The 16,162-nt window shown below is 45.1% G+C and overlaps 2 long non-coding RNA genes across 3 annotated transcripts in view; one reads left to right on the forward strand and one right to left on the reverse strand.

Annotated features, from left to right (window-relative positions):
- Positions 1–16,162, reverse strand: part of LOC143807113 (uncharacterized) — a 135,296-nt gene that overhangs the window by 29,264 nt on the left and 89,870 nt on the right. The window lies entirely within an intron of this gene.
- The window catches only part of LOC143807114 (uncharacterized), a 56,832-nt gene that overhangs the window by 19,459 nt on the left and 21,211 nt on the right, over positions 1–16,162 (forward strand). Inside the window, exon 1 of one of the 2 annotated variants that reach the window (XR_013221648.1) lies at positions 13,283–13,618. The exons of the other annotated variant lie outside the window; for it this stretch is intronic. This is a non-coding gene — a long non-coding RNA (uncharacterized LOC143807114). Of the gene's footprint in view, positions 1–13,282; positions 13,619–16,162 lie in introns of those variants that run through there. 2 annotated transcript variants of the gene reach the window in all.

Consider the following 16,162-nt stretch of genomic DNA (forward strand, 5'->3'; position numbering starts at 1 on the left):
TGCTAAGGAAATCTTGAAAACACTCATGGTTTGCGGCCCTCGAGGAATGCAGTTTGACACCTCTGATCTACAGAGTCCACAATTAGTCCAACGGAACAGGTTCGGGGCACCTCCCGATAATCCTTGTGCCAGCTAACAAAGCAATAGTCCACACGAGTCCAAGGGATCCCAAAACAATCCCACGAACGACGAGATATGTCCTCAGCTCAAGTCTCGCCCCGTTCGCTTCCGCAGTCACAGATGGACGTGGGGTCTTGCCTCTGCTAAGAATCCCCACTCCTTCTCCTTCAAGGGTCAACTCACATCTGATCTCAAAAATAAGAATGGATTGTCTGAGCTCCTGGGATCCGCCCATGAAGGGGGTAGGGGTCACGACCAGCGATACGACCTGGCCGTGATCGCTGGTAAGTCGTTGTGTGGTCGCTGGGGAGCAGTCACACAGACAACTCTCTCCAGCGACCAACGATCAGGGGAACGACTTCGGCATCGTTGAAACTGTCTTCAACGATGCCGAAGTCCCCCTGCAGCGCCCGGGTAACCAGGGTAAACATCGGGTTACTAAGTGCAGGGCCGCGCTTAGTAACCCGATATTTACCCTGGTTACCATTGTAAAAGTTAAAAAAAAAAACCACTACATACTCACATTCTGATGTCTGTCACGTCCCCCGGCGTCCACAGGGTTAAAACTGCTTTCGGCAGGAGCGCAGGTAATGCACGCGCTGCTGCCGAGAGCTTCCCTGCACTGAATGTGTCAGCGCCGGCCGTAAAGCAGAGCACAGCGGTGACGTCACCGCTGTGCTCTGCTTTACGGCCGGCGCTATTGCAAAACAATGGGGAGACAAAAAGCGCAATAGGGTCTTATCCACGTTACATAGAGGAGAATATACACCAAATTTGCTCACCTGGTTAGGATGAGATTAGAGCATGTAGATAGCGGCTGCTGCAGATCCACAGGTCTTCACCGACCAGAGAAATTAATGTCTTCAAAAGGAGATTTGTAGTTAAATTTCCGCGCTGCCGCTAAGATGAATTTCAGGAGAGTATAGTTGATTCACAGTGGTTTTATTCAACGCGTTTCAGGGGTCTCATGCCCCCTTCATCAGGAAATACCACACAGAATATACAGGCATCACAGGTATAAATAGTTTTGCTAGGTTAAAAAAATGCGCTCCACTAGGTCAGATGACTCAGTGTCAAAGTTCAATGATAACACACCATTAACAATTCAAACGATTAGAGAGGTATATACAATGACAAAATACAATGACTTCTTTTATGTTTCTAGACAATAGTTCCAAATTTGCAACATTAAGGAGGAAATTTAAAATTAAAAAAAAAAAAAAAAAAAATCTCTACTTAAATGGACAAGAACCTGTAAGAAAAAGAGCTACTCCAGTTCAGAAGCGAATGCCTTACAGATGGACTACCGTGTGGAATCAACAAGTTGCTATTTTCTTATCGTGAATCCATTGGAATCGTTACACTAAATGTGGAATAAAATCATGTTTTATTATTTTCCATTAAAAAATATAAATATATATGAAAATTAATTTGTCGTGGTTTGGGGTGATCTAAAATTACGAAAATTATAATTAGTGAGTTTAAAATTGCGTCATGTACATAAGAGTAACAATTTAAGCAGCAAACCAGCGCTCGAAGTGAGCGCAGAAACAAAATGAAAGTGACACTTCACCTGTCCAAGGACCATTAATAGATATATTTAACAAGAGACAATATAACATTGCCAAGGGAGGGGAATGAATGAATACACAGCACTCGGTGACCTCAAAGAACAGCAGATAAACTGGGACGCCTGGCAGCAGAGAAAAGGATGATTGAGTTAAGTGCTCCTGTCGGGAGGGGTCATTACACCCTGTGAAGCTGCCACAATCAGCACCAGCTCCCTGGATTTAATCTCAAGAGTCAAAAACCATTATTCAGGACACAGTTGTGATGGAGACAATTTGTATGTAATAAAGGAGTGAAAACGCTCCTCTCCAGGGCAGACTCAGACTATGCCCACATGAGGAGTTTGAGGAAATTACAACTAAACATATCAATGAATGACTCCAAGATAATCCTAAATGAAAATGTAAATTTAAATCTTAAGTGGCTCAGCACAAAGGATTAAAAAATCAATCATAACTATACAAATAAAAATATAAATATAGATATATCAATAAAAATATAAATATAGATATATCAAATTCATAAAAAAGGGGGGAGGGCTACGCATTCAGATAAAACCTTGGTAGTTTCTTTAAATATATATAAATAAATAAAAAAATATAAAAGTGGGGGGGTGGAGAAGAAAAAAAAAAAAAAAAAATCTACTATTCAGATGAAAACCTCAGTTATTTCATTTAAGCCTTGTGGTTTTAGGCTCCCTAATTTGTAGATCCAATATACTTCTTTCCTATTTAGTTTCATGGATCTATTAGGTACATGCTTAGGTATGTGATCAATGGGGCTGATTTTTAATAGTTTAAAGTCCTTATTATGCACTAGGGCATAATGTCTGGACAGACCATGAGTGAGTAAGCCTTTTTTTATATTGTGACGATGGGAATTCAGTCTGAGGTGAAGGGGCTGTGTGGTTCTCCCCACATACTGTTTACCACAGGGACATTCAATAACATATATTACAAAGTCAGAATTGCAATTCAGAAAAAAAGGAATCATAAATTTTTCTTTAGTGGAGCAGGAAATTATACAATCAGATTTATGATTTATGCTGGAACAGCATAAGCAATTTTTTGTGCCACATTTAAAAATTACGGCCGGCGCTGACACAGTCAACCCTGTGGACGCCGGGGGACGTGACAGACATCAGAATGTGAGTATGTACTGGTTTTTTTTTTAACTTTTACAATGGTAACCAGGGTAAATATGCGGCCCTGCACTTAGTAACCCGATATTTACCCCCTGGTTACAAGTGAACACATCGCTGGATCGGCGTCACACACGCCGATCCAGCGATGACAGCGGGTGATCAGCGACCAAAAAAAGTCCTGATCATTCCCATCGACCAACGATCTCCCAGCAGGGGCCTGATCGTTGGTCACTGTCACACATAACGAGATCGTTAGCGGGATCGTTGCCTACTTCACCAAAAGCGTGACGTTGCAACGATATCGTTAACGATATCGTTATGTGTGACTCAGCCTTTAATCTATCCAGTATGTGCATTTGACTAGCCACCTGCTGTGAGGAAGAATGGCTATTCCTTCACTAGTGGTGTTGACAAAGCTTAATTACATTATAGCTCAGGGCTGCAAGTATTGGGGGAAGGAGACAGGTTAAGTTACATACATCCCATGACATTGCAAAGTGTACAGTAAGGGTACCGTCACACATTGAAATTTTCATCGCTGCGACGGCACGATCCGTGACGTCGCAGCGATCGTATGATCATCGCTCCAGCGTCGTAGACTGCGGTCACACGTTGCAATCACGGCGCTGGAGCGATGCCGAAGTCCCCGGGTAACCAGGGTAAACATCGGGTAACTAAGCGCAGGGCCGCGCTTAGTAACCCGATGTTTACCCTGGTTACAAGCGTAAACGTAAAAAAACAAACCGTACATACTCACCCGTCGGTGTCCTTCAGGTCCCTTGCAGTCTGCTTCCTGCTCTGAGTGCAGCCGTACAGTGAGAGCAGAGCGCAGCACCGCTGTGATCTGCTCTCTCACTTTCCGGCCGGCACTCAGAGCAGGAAGCAGACGGCAAGGGACCTGAAGGACACCGACGGGTGAGTATGTACGGTTTGTTTTTTTACGTTTACGCTTGTAACCAGGGTAAACATCGGGTTACTAAGCGCGGCCCTGCGCTTAGTTACCCGATGTTTACCCTGGTTACAAGCGAAGACATCGCTGGATCGCTGTCACACACAACGATCCAGCGATGTCAGCGGGTGATCAAGCGACGAAAGAAAGTTCCAAACGATCTGCTACGACGTACGATTCTCAGCAGGATCCCTGATCGCTGCTGCGTGTCAGACACTGCGATATCGTAACGATATCGCTAGAACGTCACGAATCGTAACGTCGTAGCGATGGAAATTTCAATGTGTGACGGTACCCTAAGGGTATGTGCACACGTCCGGATTTCTTGCAGAAATTTCCTGAAGAAAACCGGAAATTTTCTGCAAGAAATCCGCATTTTTTTTTTTTGCGTTTTTTTTCCGTTTTTTTAGCATTCTGCAAGCGTAATTAGCTTGCAGAATGCTAAAGTTTTCCAAGCGATCTGTAGCATCACTTGGAAAACTGACTGACAGGTTGGTCACACTTGTCAAACATACTGTTTGACAAGTGTGACCAACTTTTTACTATAGATGCAGCTTATGCAGCATCTATAGTAAAAGATAGAATGTTTAAAAATAATAAAAAAAATGGTTATACTCACCCAGACATCTCATCAGCGGCGTCCGTTCCTCTTCCTATAGCTGGTGTGTGCGCGCAGGACCTTCCATGACGTCACGGTCACGTGAGCGGTCATGTGACCAATCACAAGACAGTGACGTCATCGGCAAGGTCCTTCACCGCAAAGCAGCTATAGGAACCGAAGCGACAGCATGCAGTGGAGGCGGGAAGACATCGAGGGTGAGTATAGGACTATTTTTTATTTTAATTCTTTTTTTTTTTTACCAATTATATGGTGCCCAGTGCGTGGAGGAGAGTCTCCTCTCCTCCACCCTGGGTACCAACCGCACACAATCTGCTTACTTCCCGCATGGTGTGCACAGCCCCGTGCGGGAAGTAAGCAGATCAATGGACTCCTAGGTGTGCGGAATCCTCGCAATTCCGCATTTTTAATGAACATGTTGCTTTTTTTTCCGCGATGCGATTTTTTCGCGGAAAAAATCGCAACATTTGCACAAAAAATGCGGAATACACTGTAAATAATAGGAGGCATATGTTAGCGTTTTTTTCGCGTTTTTATCACGTTTTTATAGCGAAAAAACGCTAAAAATCCTGAACGTGTGCACATGGCCTCAATACAACCAAAGAGAAGTCGCACCACATCATGACATATTATACAAAATACAGGACAGAGAAAAAAAAATACATATCATGACAGTTTATTAGCATCCTGGATAGGACTTGTGCACAGTATATACCGTATGGGAATAAACATAATAGAAATAGGAGGAAACCAATATGGCTAAATAGAGCTGTAAGGGGCGCAATAAGTGACAAAAAGAAAGCATTTAGGCTACGTTCACATTTGCGTTGTGCGCCGCTGCGTCGGCGACGCAACGCACAACGCAAACAAAAACACAACAAAACGCACGCTAAAACGCTGCGTTTTGCGACGCATGCGTCCTTTTTCGCCGAAAGTTGGACGCAAAAAAAATGCAACTTGCTGCGTTCTCTGCGCCCAACGCTTGCGGCCAAAAAAACGCATGCGTCGCAAAACGCAGCACAACGCATGTCCATGCGCCCCCATGTTAAATATAGGGGCGCATGACGCATGCGGCGACGCTGCGGCGCCGAACGCTAATGTGAACGTAGACTTAGAGAACTAAAGGAAGTAGGTAGTGATGAGGCATTAACCCCTTCACCCCCGGAGCTTTTTCCGTTTTTTTATTTTTCGTTTTTTGCTCCCCTCCTTCCCAGAGCCATAACTTTTTTATTTTTCCGTCAATATGGCCATGTGAGGGCTTATTTTTTGCGGGACGAGATGTACTTTTGAACGATACCATTGGTTTTACCATGCCCTGTAACAGAAAACGGGAAAAAAATTCCAAGTGTGATGAAATTGCAAAAAAAGTGCAATCTCACACTTGTTTTTTGTTTGGTCTTTTTGCTAGGTTCACCATATGCTAAAACTAACCTGCCATTATGATTCTCCAGGTCATTACGAGTTCATAGACACCTAACATGTCTAGGTTATTTTTTATCTAAGTGGTGAAAAAAAATTCCAAGATTTGCTAAAAAAAAAAATAAAAATTGAGCGATTTTCCGATACCCGTAGCGTCTCCAATTTTCGTGATCTGGGGTCAGGTGAGGGCTTATTTTTTGCGTGCCAAGCTGGCATTTTTAATGATACCATTTTGGTGTAGATACGTTCTTTTGATCAGGTTAGTCCTTTGTTTTTATTGATATATCGGGCGATTCTGAACGCGGCGATACCAAATATGTGTATGTTTGATTTTTTTTTAATTATTTTATTTTGATTGGGGCGAAAGGGGGGTGATTTGAACTTTTATATATTTTTTATTTTTTTTATATTTTTAAATACTTTTTTTTTTTTATTTTGGCATGCTTCAATAGCCTCCATTGGAGGCTAGAATCATGCACAACTCGATCACCTCTATGTAGCAGAAATGCAGGTGTACTTTGAACGCCGACCACAGGGTGGCGATCAAAGCAATCGGCCATCAACAACCATAGAGGTCTCAAGGAGACCTCTGGTTGTTATGGCAATGCACCGATGACCCCCGATCATGTGACCGGGGTCAGAGGTGCGAGGACTTCCGGCCGCGCGGCCGGGAGCGCTAGTTAAATGCCGCTGTCAGCGCTTGACGGCGGCATTTAACTTGTTAATGGGCGCGGGCGGATCGCGATTCCGCTCGCGCTCATTGCGCGCACATGTCAGCTGTACAAAACAGCTGACATGTTGCGGCTTTGAGGTGGGCTCACCGCCGGAGCCCACCTCAAAGCAGGGGATCTGCCAGCTGACGTACTATTCCATCAGCTGGCAGAAAGGGGTTAAATAAATACAGAAAATTAAATAAATTCTGTAAAAAGCAAATCAAGGCAGCAAAAATTGAGACAGAGAGACTCATTGCCTGAGACAGTAAAAATAATCCCAAAATATTCTTTAACTACATAAATAGTAAGAAACTAAAAAATGAGAGTGTTGGCCCCCTTAAAAATAGTCTGGGTGAAATGGTGGATTAGGATGAGGAAAAAGCCAATATGCTAAATGACTTTTTTCATCAGTATTTACAAAAGAAAATCCCATGGCAGACAATATGATCAGTGATAACAAAAATTCCCCATTAAGTGTCACCTGCTTAATCCAGCAGGAAGTAAGGCGGCGTCTAAAAATAACTCAAATTGACAAATCTCCGGGCCCGGATGGGATACACCCCCGAGTACTGCAGGAACTAAGTACAGTGTCAGGACTCTGAACATTTTTTACCTTTTGTGCATTACTGCCCTTTTTCAAGATGGCGTCTTTGGTCTCATGTGCACTGTGTCTTCCTGCTATAAAACTCCACCCCAGCCTTCAGTCTGTGCTAGAGTATTCTGCCTTGCATCCAGCTCCTGACCTCTGATTACTCCCTGGCTATACACCTGCTCCTGTGAACCTGTGTGGTGATCCTCCTACTTAGCTCTGAGTTCCTGCTGCATACACAAGTTTCCAGTAATCCTCCTTCATCTGCTGTTCGTGTTTACTTCCATCTGCATTTGCTGGACATGTAAGCTGTTTCTGCTTTGCAATAACCTGAGACTATTAACCAGGCCTCCCTGGTTGAGCTAAGATATGATTTGAACTGCCTAATAAGCATATCTATCTGTGCCTGGACTAAGGCAAGGATTTATTCGTGTCAAGTATCCTCAAGATTAACTGTGCTTCATAGACTTTCTGCTTGATTGCATTTTCCTCTGAAGTTTCCTATAGACTGCTAAGCTGCGTGTATTATTTGCACCAAGTGTTGTGGATTTGAGTCTCTCTCTGCACCTGTTTGAATCACCGGGTGATAATATAGACTTTACCACTTATAAAACTGTGTCCTGTAGTTGTCTTGTTCCACGCAAAGAGTCTCCTGAGTTATCCCCTATAATTATTACATACAGTCATTGATAGACCATTACTTTTAATCTTTAAAGAGTCCATAATAACAGGGTCTGCACCACAGGACTGGCGTATAGCAAATGTGGTGGCAATATTCAAAAAGGGGACAAAAACTGAACTCGGAAATTATAGGCCAGTAAGCTTAACCTCTACTGTGGGTAAAATCCTGGAGGGCATTCTAAGGGATGCTATGCTGGAGTATCTGAAGAGCAATAACCTCATGACTAGTGTTGAGCGATACCTTCCGATACTCAAAGGTAGCGGATGGTATCGGCCGATATCCAAAAAATATCGGATATCGCCGATACCGATACCAATGCAAGTCAATGGGACACAAGTATCGGAAGGTATCCTGGATGGTTCCCAGGGTCTGAAGGAGAGGAAACTCTCCTTCAGGCCCTGGGATCCATATTCATGTAAAAAATAAAGAATTAAAATAAAAAATATGGATATACTCACCTGTCCGGCGGCCCCTGGACCTTACCGATGTAACCGGCAGCCTCCGTTCCTAAGAATGAGGAGTTTAGGACCTTCGATGACGTCGCGGCTTGTGATTGGTTGCGTGACCGCTCATGTGACCGCTCACGCGACCAATCACAAGCCGCGACGTCATCGCAGGTCCTAAACTCCTCATTCTTAGGAACGGAGGCTGACGGTTACATCGGTAAGGTCCAGGGGCCGCCGGACAGGTGAGTATATCCATATTTTTTATTTTAATTCTTTATTTTTTACATGAATATGGATCCCAGGGCCTGAAGGAGAGTCTCCTCTCCTCCAGACCCTGGGAACCATACTCTGGGAACTTCCGATTCCGATTTCCGATATCACAAAAATATCGGAACTCGGTATCGGAATTCCAATACAGCAAATATCGGCCGATACTTGCGGTATCGGAATGCTCAACACTACTCATGACCTAATATCAGCATGGGTTTACTAGGGACCGTTCCTGTCAGACTAATCTGATCAGCTTCTATGAAGAGGTAAGTTCCGGACTGGACCAAGGGAACCCAGTAGATGTGGTGTATATGGACTTTTCAAAAGCTTTTGATATGGTGCCACACAAAAGGTTGATACATAAAATGAGAATAATGGGGAGAGGGGAAAATATGTGTAAGTGGGTTGAGAGCTGGCTCAGGGATAGGAAACAAAGGGTGGTTATTAATGGAGCACACTCGGACTGGGTCGCGGTTAGCAGTGGGGTACCACAGGGGTCAGTATTGGGCCCTCTTCTTTTTAACATATTTATTAATGACCTTGTAGGGGGCATTCAGAGTAGAATTTCAATATTTGCAGATGACACTAAACTCTGCAGGTTAATCAATACAGGGGAGGACAATTTTATATTACAGGATGATTTATGTAAACTAGAAGCTTGGGCTGATAAATGGCAAATGAGCTTTAATGGGGATAAATGTAAGGTCATGCACTTGGGTAGAAGTAATAAGATGTATAATTATGGGCTTAATTCTAAAACTCTGGGCAAAACCGTCAATGAAAAAGACCTGGGTGTATGGGTGGATGACAAACTCATATTCAGTGGCCAGTGTCAGGCAGCTGCTACAAAGGCAAATAAAATAATGGGATGCATTAAAAGAGGAATAGATGCTCATGAGGAGAACATAATTTTACCTCTATACAAGAAGTCACTAGTCTGACCACACTTAGAATACTGTGCACAGTTCTGGTCTCCGGTGTATAAGAAAGACATAGCTGAACTGGAGCGGGTGCAGAGAAGAGCGACCAAGGTTATTAGAGGACTGGGGGGTCTGCAATACCAAGATAGGTTATTACACTTGGGGCTATTTAGTTTGGAAAAACGAAGACTAAGGGGTGATCTTATTTTAATGTATAAATATATGAGGGGACAGTACAAAGACCTTTCTGATGATCTTTTTAATCATAGACCTGAGGCAGGGACAAGGGGGCATCCTCTACGTCTGGAGGAAAGAAGGTTTAAGCATAATAACAGACGCGGATTCTTTACTGTAAGAGCAGTGAGACTATGGAACTCTCTGCCGTATGATGTTGTAATGAGTGATTCATTACTTAAATTTAAGAGGGGACTGGATACCTTTCTAGAAAAGTATAATGTTACAGGGTATATACACTAGATTCCTTGATAGGGCGTTGATCCAGGGAACTAGTCTGACTGCCGTATGTGGAGTCGGGAAGGAATTTTTTTCCCCAATGTGGAGCTTACTCTTTGCCACATGGGTTTTTTTTTGCCTTCCTCTGGATCAACATGTTAGGGCATGTTAGGTAAGGCTATGGGTTGAACTAGATGGACTTAAAGTCTTCTTTCAACCTCTATGTAACTATGTATGGGGGTGCAGGGATCATATGGGGGTGCAGACGATATATGGGGTGCAGGGATCATATGTGGTGCAGTCTATGTGTGGGGGTACAGAGACCATTTGGGGGTGCAGTCTATGTGGCGGTGCAGGGATCATATGGTGGTGCAGTCTATATGTGGGGTGCAGGGGCCTATTTGGGGTGCAGTCTATATGTGGGGGTCCATATGGGGTGCAGGGACCATATGGAGATGCAGTCTGTGTGGGGGTGCAGGGACCATATGGAGATGCAGTCTGTGTGGGGGTGCAGAGACATTTTGGAGGTGCAGTCTATATGTGGGAAGGCAGGGACCATATGGGGGTGCATGTGGGGGGTGCAGTCTATATGTTGGCACAGTCTATATGTGGGGGTGCAGAGACCATTTGGGGGTGCAAAGAATTCAAAGTGAAGGACAGCATCCAATCCAGGTGAAGATAACAAACGATTTATTGTGCCATAATGCAACGTTTCAACCCTTGTGGGTCTTTGTCAAGCATACATATCAATGAAACTGACGGCCTTAAATAGGAAGTAGACAACTACCCCTATTAAGGTCCGCCCATACAAATTTACATATTATACAACCGGTGATAAAAGATACAAAAAATTGTGAAAACATCTCATGTACATAATTTAAAAACACATCATGATGTCATTGGAAAGCATGGTATTTAATAACTCTCTTTATGATCAATGTAGTGAGCACATGGGTTCAGTTCTACATAAACAAACAACGTTGTCTTTACGCTACAGACCTATCAGAGTCATCCCCCATACTATTGAGACTGCCAATGGCTACCGCCGTTACACATCTCCACAATATCAACCATTAGAAAAAGCCAATCATTCATCACGTTATTAAAGTGTCAGAGTTAGTCAACGCCCAATACCTGTATATCAGCCAGCAATCCACAGTATCTGTTGTCCGAGTCTGCAGCTGTTCATTCCCCTGACCGGACCGGAAGCAAAGGGCCGGGCACACCCCTTGCACATGTCCACCGGCTCTATGGTAACGCTGTAAACAACACAGCGTCTATGATGTACGAGTCCGCAGCTATCCATTTACCGACCGGAAGCCGAGGGCCGGACATACCTACTGCGCATGCCTGTCGGCTCCATAGCAACGCTGTAAACAAACAGCGCCGGCGATGTATAACAACCTCCAAGGAAACTGACTATCTCAAACAACGGAGTTAATCCAAACTCCATCCAGCAGTAAAACACTATCGCTGGATCTATCATCCACGGAAAACAGCTGCTGATCGCTAAAAAGAATCTAAAAATTCTGTTGCATGTATACCGACTGTTATCATTACCGACTGCGCATGTCCACCCTCCCCATGACAACGCTGTAGGTAAACAATCAACAGCGCTGTGGCGTCACTGATGTAAACACCTAAATAGGGAGCTGACTGCTCCAGATAACGGTATCACTCCAAACTCCGTCCAAAGGCCAGGGAACTATGTCTCTGCAATCGTAGTCTGCGATCCAAAACCTCCGATCAATAAAAAAGGGGGGAGAGGGGGGGGGGGAAATCTAAAAAATCATTACAAATAGGGCGGTCCTCTGGCAATACATACATCATCACCACAGTTAACCCCAAAATACATCTGAACATGGGGCCTATGATATAAAAAGTAAAGAACGCATCATTAGCAACTGAATGGCCCACAATATACAAAAAGAATGGCCTAAACAGCCATAATTATTCGTGGGTCCCCTAAAAAAGCGGACGTATTTATTATTGTATATAGGAGAGGGGAAAAAACACAATACTGCATAAACTTGCCCAATGTGATCACAAAAGAAACACCATGTAGACAAAATGATAACCAACCACCCTTTAAAAACAAATAAATCCTATAGAATCCGAGCCGCACGAATCATAAAACGCCTTCTGACTATACCGATCAGGATACACACAACAAGAGGTTATAATCAATGTTTAACCCACCAGGCTGGCGAGAACCCAACTTGGAAATCCATTTAAGTTCCTTCTTCTTAAGTAATTTGACCCTATCACCTCCTCTGCGAAGAGGGGGTACATGATCAATCACTCTAAAACGCAACTGACTGACCGAATGCCCGCTCTCCACAAAATGTTTAGGTACAGGTAACTCTACCTTTTTAGTTCTGATGGTACTCTTGTGCTTCCCGATACGGGATTTAATTTCCATTGTGGTCTCACCTACATAGGTAAGGCCACAGGGGCAAACAATTAAATAAACAACGAAACTGGACGTGCATGTATATCTCTCTTTGATGTAAAACCTCTTTCCCGTATGTGGGTGACTAAATTGATCTCCCTTAATCATATTCCCACAACATGCACATCCCAAGCATGGGAAGTTACCAGGTCTCAAGGGGCCCAACAGCTTCTGTACACTACCAATTGTCGACCCTATATCAGATTTTACAAGCTGGTCCTTCAAGTTACGTCCCCTCCTATAGGATAGAATCGGAGGTAGGGCAAATTCTGCAATATCCGGAAATCCCTTACGCAAAATATGCCAATGTTTGTAAATCACATTTTTTACATACCCACTAGCCGTATTAAACGTAGATACAAAGGGAATTCGCTTTTGTTCCACCCTCACTTTCTTCTCCCTTAACGACACCCTCGGTGTCTCCTTGGCCCTATTCGAGAAACTTTTAACGCTAGTCTCCGGGTACCCCCTTCTCAAAAATTTGTTACACATCTCATCAAGTCTGATGTCAAGACGGGATTCATCCGAAACTATTTTCCTGACCCTGAGCATCTGACTCCAGGGTAATGACTCCAACATATTCCTCGGATGATGACTGCTAAATTGCAACAAACTATTCCTGTCTGTTGTCTTCACATATAGATCCGTTTTCAAGGAGGACCCCTCCTTGTACACCATTGTGTCTAAGAACTGTACCTGTTCCTGAGAGTATGTAATAGTAAAGCTAAGTTCTGGAAATATATTATTAAGCTCACTGTGGAAATCTATAAGTTCACTCAGTGACCCCTCCCAGACTACAAATACATCGTCGATGTAGCGCCACCAGGCCCGGACGAGGGGCCAAAACCGGGAGGCATACACGTACTGGTCCTCGAGCACCGCCATGTAGATGTTAGCATACGTAGCAGCTGTTTTCCGTGGATGATAGATCCAGCGATAGTGTTTTACTGCTGGATGGAGTTTGGATTAACTCCGTTGTTTGAGATAGTCAGTTTCCTTGGAGGTTGTTATACATCGCCGGCGCTGTTTGTTTACAGCGTTGCTATGGAGCCGACAGGCATGCGCAGTAGGTATGTCCGGCCCTCGGCTTCCGGTCGGTAAATGGATAGCTGCGGACTCGTACATCATAGACGCTGTGTTGTTTACAGCGTTACCATAGAGCCGGTGGACATGTGCAAGGGGTGTGCCCGGCCCTTTGCTTCCGGTCCGGTCAGGGGAATGAACAGCTGCAGACTCGGACAACAGATACTGTGGATTGCTGGCTGATATACAGGTATTGGGCGTTGACTAACTCTGACACTTTAATAACGTGATGAATGATTGGCTTTTTCTAATGGTTGATATTGTGGAGATGTGTAACGGCGGTAGCCATTGGCAGTCTCAATAGTATGGGGGATGACTCTGATAGGTCTGTAGCGTAAAGACAACGTTGTTTGTTTATGTAGAACTGAACCCATGTGCTCACTACATTGATCATAAAGAGAGTTATTAAATACCATGCTTTCCAATGACATCATGATGTGTTTTTAAATTATGTACATGAGATGTTTTCACAATTTTTTGTATCTTTTATCACCGGTTGTATAATATGTAAATTTGTATGGGCGGACCTTAATAGGGGTAGTTGTCTACTTCCTATTTAAGGCCGTCAGTTTCACTGATATGTATGCTTGACAAAGACCCACAAGGGTTGAAACGTTGCATTATGGCACAATAAATCGTTTGTTATCTTCACCTGGATTGGATGCTGTCCTTCACTTTGAATTCTTGGTATGTAAATCTCCACTTGGATCCTGTGGAGCTAGGACGTGCAGCCACAAGCTACGGTAGTGCTGTTAGCCGCCTTCTTTTCTAGTTTACATTTGGGGGTGCAGGGACCATATGGGGGTGCAGTCTATGGGGTGCAGGGACCATATGGAGGTGCAGTCTATATGTGGGGGTGCAGTCTATATGTGGGGATGCAGGGAACATATGGGGGTGCATGGACCATTTGGGGATGCAATGACCATATGGGGGTGCAGTCTATATGTGGGGGTGCAGGGATCATATGGGGGTGCAGTGACCATATGGGGGTGCAGGGAACATGGGGGTGCAATCTATATATAGGGTGCAGGGGCCCATTTGGGGTGCAGTCTGTATGTGGGGTGCAGGGACCATATGGAGATGCAGTCTGTGTGGAGATGCATTGTGTGGGGGTGCAGGGACCATATGGAGATGCAGTCTATATTCGGGGGTGCAGTCTTTGTGGGAAGGCAGGGACCATATGGGGGTGCATATAGGGGGTGCAGAGAACATATGGGGGTGCAGTCTATATGTGGGAACAGTCTATGTGGGGTGCAGACTGTGGGTGTCCATATGGGGGTGCAGGGATCATATGGGGGTGCAGTCTATATGTGGGGTGCAGCGACCATATGGGGGTGCAGTCTATATGTGGGGGTGCAGGGACCATATGGGGATGAAGTCTATATGTGGAGGTGCAGGGATCATATGGGGGTGCAGGGATCATATGGGGTGCAGGGAACATATGGGGGTGCAGTCTATATGTGGGGGTGCAGGGAACATATGGGGGTGCAATCTATATATGGGGTGCAGGTGCCTATTTGGGGTGAAGTCTATATGTGGGGGTGCAGTCTATATGTGGGGGTGCAGAGACCATTTGGGGGTGCAGTCTATATCTGGGGGTGCAGGGACCATATGGGGGTGCAGTCTATGTGGGGGTGCAGGGACCATTTGGGGGTGCAGTCTATATGTGGGGATGCAGGGACCATATGGGGGTGCATAGACCATATGGAGGTGCAGTGACCATATGGGGGTGCAGGGACCATTTGGGGTGCAGTCTATATGTGGGGGTGCAGGGATCATATGGGGGTGCAGGGGCCTATTTGGGGTACAGTATGTCGGGGTGCAGGGGCCTATTTGGGGGTGCACTCTGTGGGGGTCCATATGGGGGTGCAGTCTATATGTTAGGGTGCAGGGACCATATGGAGTCAAGTCTATATGTGGGGGTGCAGGGACCATATGGGGTGCAGTCTATATTTGGGGGTGCAGAGACCATTTGGGGGTGCAGTCTACATGTGGGGGTGCAGTCTGTATATGGGGTGCAGGGACCATATGGGGATGCAGTCTATATGTGGGGGTCCATATGGGGGTGCAGTCTATATATGGGGGTGCAGGGACCATATGGGGTGCAGTCTATATGTGGGGGGTGCAGGGATCATATGGGGTGCAGTCTATATGTGGGGGTGCAGGGATCATATGGGGGTGCAGTCTATATGTGGGGGTGCAGTCTATGTGGAGGTGCAGGGACCATATGGGGGTGCAGTCTATAAGGGGGTGCATATGGGGTACAATCTATATGTGGGGGTGCTGGCTATATGTGGGGGTGCAGGGAACATATGGGGGTGCAGTCTATATCTGGGGACAGTCTATATGTGGGGGTGCAGTCTGTGGGGGTCCATATGGGGATGGATGCAGTCTATATTCGGGGGTGCAGGGACCATATGGGGGTGCATTCTATATGTGCGGGTGCAGTCTATATGTGGGGGTGCAGGGACCATATGGGGTGCAGTGTATATGTGGGGGTGCAGAGACCATTTGGGGGTACAGTCTATATGTGGAGGTGCAGGGATCATATGGGGGTGCAGTCTATATGTGGGGGTGCAGTCTATATGTGGGGGTGCAGGGACTATATGGAGGTGCAGTCTATAAGGGGGTGTATATGAGGGGTGCAGGGAACATATGTGGGGACACTATGTGGGCGTGCAGTCTGTGGGGGTCCATATGGGGGTGCACTCTATATGTGGGGGTGCAGTATATA

Source organism: Ranitomeya variabilis, chromosome 2 (genome assembly GCF_051348905.1).
Source record: "Ranitomeya variabilis isolate aRanVar5 chromosome 2, aRanVar5.hap1, whole genome shotgun sequence".
Lineage (NCBI taxonomy): Eukaryota > Metazoa > Chordata > Amphibia > Anura > Dendrobatidae > Ranitomeya > Ranitomeya variabilis.